The sequence below is a fragment of the Molothrus aeneus genome, chromosome 27 (genome assembly GCF_037042795.1).
Source record: "Molothrus aeneus isolate 106 chromosome 27, BPBGC_Maene_1.0, whole genome shotgun sequence".
Lineage (NCBI taxonomy): Eukaryota > Metazoa > Chordata > Aves > Passeriformes > Icteridae > Molothrus > Molothrus aeneus.
The window spans coordinates 639,158-646,592 of NC_089672.1; positions in this window are offsets into that span (position 1 = coordinate 639,158).

Consider the following 7,435-nt stretch of genomic DNA (forward strand, 5'->3'; position numbering starts at 1 on the left):
CACACACGGGATGAGCACACAGGCTGAGCACACACACAGGCTGAGCACACACACAGGATGAGCACACACACAGGATGAGCACACACACGGGATGAGCACACACACACGGGATGAGCACACACACGGGATGAGCACACACACAGGATGAGCACACAGGATGAGCACACACACGGGCTGAGCACACAGGCTGAGCACACACACACAGGCTGAGCACACACACACAGGCTGAGCACACACACGGGATGAGCACACACACGGGATGAGCACACACACACAGGCTGAGCACACACATGGGATGAGCACACACACGGGCTGAGCACACACACAGGATGAGCACACACACACACAGGATGAGCACACACACACATGGGCTGAGCACACACACACGGGCTGAGCACACACACAGTGTGAGCACACACACACAGGATGAGCACACACACGGGCTGAGCACACACACACAGGATGAGCACACACACACGGGATGAGCACAGACACAGGATGAGCACACACACAGTGTGAGCACACACACAGGATGAGCACACACACACAGGCTGAGCACACACACACGGGATGAGCACAGACACAGGATGAGCACACACACAGTGTGAGCACACACACACAGGATGAGCACACACACACACAGGATGAGCACACACACGGGATGAGCACACACACACAGGCTGAGCACACACACACAGGCTGAGCACACACACACACACAGGATGAGCACACACACACAGGATGAGCACACACACACAGGCTGAGCACACACACATGGGCTGAGCACACACACGGGCTGAGCACACACATGGGCTGAGCACACACACACAGGCTGAGCACACACACAGGCTGAGCACACACACAGGCTGAGCACACACACACAGGCTGAGCACATCCTCCTCCCACGCCTGTGCCAGCTGCTCGGAGTCTCCGGAGGAGCCGAGCTCACGCACAGCCCTTCTTCCAGGCACTCGTGCTGCTGCCTTCAGAGCTTTATGAATATTGTAGCAAGGCCGTTCCTTTCATCTCTGCTTCTTTCCAGGGAGCCCCAAACCTTCTGCACATTCATTTCCACCTCACTATTCCTCTTAATTATTTAAACTCGCCTTCCCAAAAGTAGAGTCCTTCCATTATCACTCCTTCCTCTGAAATGCATGTGGAATTCGGGGACTTGCAAATCCACTCAACTTCTCCACATTCGTGCAGAGCAGAAGGTTTCCTCAGGCTCCCTCCCCCCCTCCCTTCCAGCCTGGCCCCAGGCCACACTCACAGAGGCCTCAGCCATGGAAACCTCAGAGCCAAGGCAGAGTAAAGCAGCTTTTTACTGGGGTCCCGAACGCTGAGGATCTTCCCCCCACACCTTTGATCATTTCCATGGCTCTTCTTGTGGTTCTCCCCCAGAGCAGCATGCAGGGCAAGATGTCCCTGCACTGCAGCTGTATTGACATGGCTCAAGCTGGAAAACTCTCTTGCTGCTCCATGCCCAGCCTCAGCAAAGCTGAGAGCACCTCTGAGACCTCCCTGCAGGGCAGAGCCCCTCCCTGGCCCTCTAATGAGACATGCTCAGTTAATTGCCATTTAACATAGGAACACCAGCCCAGCTCCCCAAATACGCAAAGTTAAAACCTGGTGGCTCAAACACTGTTGGAGAAATGCAGTTTTCAATAAAATAGATGCACATTTACACCTTCTCTGTCTACTTTTGAAAGGTGGCAGCTGCATTTGAGCATCACCACGTGTCTCTTCCTGCTGGCCCAGCTCCCTGCTCCCCATGTTGCTGAAGAGGGAGGGTCTGGTGGAGCTCTGGGGGTGCTGGCAGGACACAGGAGCCAGGGAAGGGGGTGACTCAGACAGCTTTGACACATCTCCATCTCCTGCCATGCCTGAACCTGCTGGGTGCTCAACAGCCAGGGCTTTGTGCCTGCAGCAGCCCTGCCCATGCTGTGCTGTACTTCAGTGGGAGCAGTGTGACGAGGACATTTGCTGGAGCAAGAGACCCCTGGCCACTGCTCTTTTTCCCCATCCTGCTATTGGTGTGCCATCCTAACCCTTATCTCGTACCCTAAGGGTCTCTTGGTTTGGCTCATCTTCCCTGAGGCCATTGTGGGAGGATTGGGGTTTTCTCACCCCACTGAAGGGGACAAGAGGGCTGAGGAGGTGCAGTGTGGCCCTCATGGACAGCTGGTCACCTCCACCAGCCCTGCACTGTTCCTGTTGCTATTATTTGTTTATGCATTCATTGGTACCCAGCTGCAGACTGGAAATGGGGTGGGGGCTCCAAGGGGACAGTGGTGTGAGGGGCTGCCAGACCCCGGCCTCAGCACCACCAGCAGCATCAGCTGAGCAGGGGGACCCCACTCTGGGCAGCTCCCAGCTTCATAACCCTCCAAAACACTCAAACAGAGAGGTGCATGCAACTCCTCTGGGGCTGTGTCAGCAATGTCCTGGGTGGGAATTGTCGCTGTGGCATCGCTGGCTGATGGCCCTGTGCCAGCAGCCCTTGGGAGGCCCATCCCTTCCCAACCACCCTGACCTGAAGGTGGCTGGTCCCCAGCAGTGGGACCCTCACCCGTTGTGGCCAGGCCAGCACTCCCCTCCCTGCACCACTCCCTGAATTAATCATCAGCCTTACTCTGTGCTCCACTCCTCACTTAAAGAGATTTTTACACATTAAAAATTCACAGCACTAAATGATTGATGGCTGAGGCCCCCTGCACCCCGAGGAAGAGCTCAGGCTGCTCCAGCTTCACTTTCCACCAGCATGTCCTTGTCCCAGCCACCCCCAGTGCTGCACTGGGCGTCATCTTGGGGGAAAAACCAGCACAGCAGTGACTCCCAAAAAGGCACCATTAGCTCTCTAGAGCTGCTGGTGGTGTGCTGAAGGTGTTTTAGGTGCTGGAGCATCTCCAGGGCCCTGGGATGTGCCTGTTGTGGCCAACACCAGTGGGAACAGGACTCTCTACTCTCGAGTGGTGTCTTGGGAGGGTCTCAGGGGAGCTGTTTGCCAGCCTGAGCAGCACAGGGGAGGGCTGCAGGCTTGAGTGAGAGCTGCAGTGGAGGCTTCCTGTGCTCTCCTCCCATCACTCCATCTCTCATCCAAAGGCATGGCAGATGATTGGGAGCAGCCATTGAGGGGCTGCATAGGTCAGCGGGGATCGGGGGAAGAAAAACCCTTTGTGCTGACCTGGGCCATGTGAGCTCTTGTCTGTCCTGTCACTGTCCCCACCAGTAACAAGCTTTTCCCCCACCTCCCCAGAGCCTTGCAGCTCCCTACCCCCAGCTGATGCCCACACCTCAGGGGCACCTGCCCTGACACCCTCCAGCAAGAACCCCCAGCACCGACCTCCTAAACGCATCCCCTAAACCCATCCCTAAACCCATCCCATACCCATCCCTAAACCCATCCCATACCCATCCCATACCCATCCCTAAACCCATCCCAAACCAATCCCGGGCTCTCCCCGGTTCCCGGGGCGGACGCGCCCCCTGCCGGTCAGAGCAGGGCAGGCAGGCGGGGACACGGGGCTGGGACTGGAGGGGGACCGGGCTGGGACCGGGCTGGGACCGGGCTGGGACTGAGCTGGGACTGAGCTGGGACCGGGCTGGGACTGAGCTGGGACTGAGCTGGGACTGGGCTGGGACTGGACTGGGACTGGACTGGGACTGAGCTGGGACTGAGCTGGGACTGAGCTGGGACTGAGCTGGGACCGGGCTGGGACCGAGCTGGGACTGAGCTGGGACTGGGCTGGGACTGGACTGGGACTGGACTGGGACTGAGCTGGGACCGAGCTGGGACTGAGCTGGGACTGGGCTGGGACTGGACTGGGACTGAGCTGGGACCGAGCTGGGACCGAGCTGGGACTGAGCTGGGACTGGGCTGGGACTGGACTGGGACTGAGCTGGGACTGGACTGGGACTGGGCTGGGGACTGGGCTGGGACGGAGCTTCGGGAGTGCAGCTCGGGGTCACTGCCACCCTGTCACCCCCTCATCCCGTCACTCTGTAGTCCCATCACCCTGACAGTGCCTCACCTTGCCACCCCACCACGGCTGTTGTCAGCCTGTCACCCCATCACGGCTGCTCCCGCAGGTAGATGTGACTTGCTCCCAAAGTTCCCCCAGGCCCAGCCTCAGAGGTTCACGCTGGGCAGACTCCAATGTGCTGCCCACCTCAGCAGCGAGCCCCGCATCTCTTCCTGCTGTCCCCCAGCCCAAGCTGTGCCGCAGTGCCCTGTTCTCCAGCCACCACTGCCTCCACTCCCCTCTGCCCGGTGGGTCTTGGGCTCCTTTGGCGCCCCTGCGACACCAACTTCTTGTTCAGAGCTCGACGGGCACCAGCCACGGCCCAGCTGCTCGGGCTTTGGCTCAGCACCTCCGGAATCCTCATCTGTCTGCAGGGACACTTCCTTCTGCACTCCCCCACACCCTGCCCGACCTCGACACCCAGGGCCTGTGCTGCCTTCAAACACACACTGAATCATAAACAATTATCCCTCATTTCAGGTGTCTGTCCTTCTCTCAGAGGAGACGTGTCTGGAGCAGTGCCGGGGGCCGGAGCAGCACTTCTGCCACCCACGGTGCCCCGATGTCCCCAGGTGCCAGGAGCGCTCCCTGCCGCATGTCCAGTGCCTGGCGGACCGAACCGCATCGCGCTGTTCCTCTTTTCTTCCTCGAGGGAGAAGGTGCAGGTGCCACACGCCTGGCTGTTTCCCACGGGGCTGTCCCTGTCCCCGCAGGGTAGGCGGGCTCAGAACAGCAAGTTCAGAGGTACCACCTACACTGTGCAGCATCTGCAAGAAAAACTCCCGTAAATCGGACACTTTCCAGCTTCTCACTGCTCACTGGCAAAGAAGGAACCAGCTGGATGTTGGCACCGGGCCAGCCTGGACACGCTGGGGCTCCTGGACAGAGTCTGGCAGGAGGGCGCTCCTGGAAGGGGTGGCGACGGATCCACACTTGGGGAGTGTGTTCCTGTCCTGCAGATGGAGTGGAAAGTTCCCTGCGGAGATCCGAGAGCAGAAAGCGATGGCAGAAGGGCTGCCCGGAGGAGGATCCCGGCTCCGACCCGCCCCGGAGGCGGGCAGGGCACAGCCGCTCTGCCTGGCCCCGCTCCAGTGCCAGCTCAAAGGGCCGATTGTCTGCCGGCACCAGATGTGCGGCTTCGGGCGACGGCACAGAGGGGCTTTTCTGCTCTTCTCAATGACAGATCTGTGCCATTCCTGTCGGGAAGGTCCCGCTGCGCCCCCCGGCCCTCGCCAGATCCCCGGCAGCCGGGAACCCGCGGGGCGCCGGCCGGAGAAGGGCGCTCTGTGTGGAGCCTCTCCCGGTTCCGCTGGAAATGTCAGCCCGAGGGCTCTGCGGCGGGGGGAGTGACGCTGGGGCAGGGAGAGTGGAGACCTGAAAGCAGCTGGAAATAACTCCCCAGGGAAAAATTGAGTTTGGCTGTGCAGCGCAGAGAGGCATCTGCTGGGTAGGAAATTCCCTCTTTGTCCTAAGGACTCCGCTGACAACTTTGCTGGGTGCTAGAGGGCAGAGAGCACAGAAGCAGAAGGGATTTGGGGGCTGGTTTGTGCTCACGGTCAGCCCACCCTGCTCTGCAGGGTGAAGGGTCGAGCTGGAAATCCGTGGGTGGAGCTGAGACCACATCACCCGCCAGGTGATGGCGACATCCTTGTCCCCACGCGGGCCGGTGTCCCTGCCGATCACCAGGGGCTGGGGCTGCGGCCCCTGAGCATTTTCCACAGAGGACAGGGCTGCAGCTGGGACCTCACCCTACTGCAGGAGCCAAGTTACAGGAATTTACAGGGGCAGGTGTCCCCCTTTCCAGGAGTCACCCCTTTTGGGGACAATCAGCTTGGGCAGCTATTTTCAAACCCCATTTTTACAGCCTGCTGGCTACAGGAGGACATGAGGGCCCAGAGGCCCTAAAGGAAAATGGCCATTTTGAAGGAGTGTAGTGTTTCAGCCAAGATTACAGATCTTCAAGGCAACCCAGGCTGCAAATCCTCCATGCACAGCGTGATCCTGGTACTGGAATGTCCCAGCGGCGGGAGGTCCCCCTGCCGGGTGTCCCTGGCCGTTGGGGTGTGTTAGGGCCACACTCAGCAGGGCTGGGGCAGCTCCCCGGGCGCTCCGGCGGGGCTGGCCCGGGGCCAAGGCAAACCCCGGCTGCGGAAACCCGCACGGCATTTCCCTCAGCACGGATAAGGCTGAGCTGCAATCGCAGCCACAAAAAAGCTGTCCCCGCCTTCCCCGGGCTGGCCAAGTGCCATGCCAAGCACATCAAGGATTGCCCGAGATAAAAGCCCACGCCTGCTGTGCCCACAGGCACACAATGTCACCTGCGGCCGGCTAGATCAGAGGGGGCATGGGCTGGGGACAGGAGATGAGGGCACCCTGCACCTGGACCAGGGCTGGGCCTGCAGGGCTGTGCTGGGGACAAGAGGGTCACGTACCTCAGTGGAAGGTAGCAGAGGTGGCATGGAGCAGGAGGGCTCCAGGGAGAGGGTGTCACTGAGGGTGGGCTGTGTTTGGTGCAGGTGCCTCAGCACAGCTCTACCCTGGGCTCGAAGGGGTCTCCAGGAGGTGATGAGTGCTGGGAAATGGCCAGGCAGGAGGCTTTTGGCAAGGAGGCTGTGTGGTGGTTGTCCTGCTGCCAGGGCTTGGCTTCCCCCAGTGGCTTCAGCCCTCATGCAACCCTTCCCTGCCAGCTCAGCCAGGTCTGAGCACCATGTGTGCACCCACAGCTTCTCAGGGACCCTTCCCCAGATCCCACACTGCTGGGGAAGTGGCCCCAGCTCCACTCTTGGGCTGTTTGTTTTGCTGCAGCATCTCAGGGAGGAAGGATCTGAGCAGAGAGGTGATGAGAGGAAACAAGCTTTCTGTTCACTCCCAAACCTGCAGGCAGAAAACAAGGACATCCTGCTGGGGTGGCTGGGCAGGGACGCTGTGCCTGTGGGGAGGGCAGCGTGCTGGGCTGGGATAATGCTGGCATTAACACCCTTTCCTACAGGGACTGAGCCAGACAGAGCCTCACAGCTTTTGCCTCTGGTCTCACACCCTGCCCAGCCTGGCCAGCTCGTTCAGGGGGCCATGGAGGGGGTGGTGGAGCCAGGAGCCAGGCTCAGGCAGGCTTGGTGCAGCTGGGGCAAGCAGAGATGAACTCAGGCAGCCAGGAGATGGCTGGAACACATCTGATCATCTGTTTCCCAGGTGTGCCCAGAGCACACACTGCTCCTCCCTGCCATGGGCCACCACTGGCCAGTCTGGACACCCAGGACTTTGGAGCCCAGTGCCTCAGAAAGGACCAGAATGCTCCTGCTGCCCATGGGGGAGACCAGGGTGCCCAGGGGTCAGGATCCCACTACCCAGGGAGCAAACGGAGCCATCCAGAGCTGCAGCAAGTGGAATGGCTCATGCTGCAGCACATGGGGCTG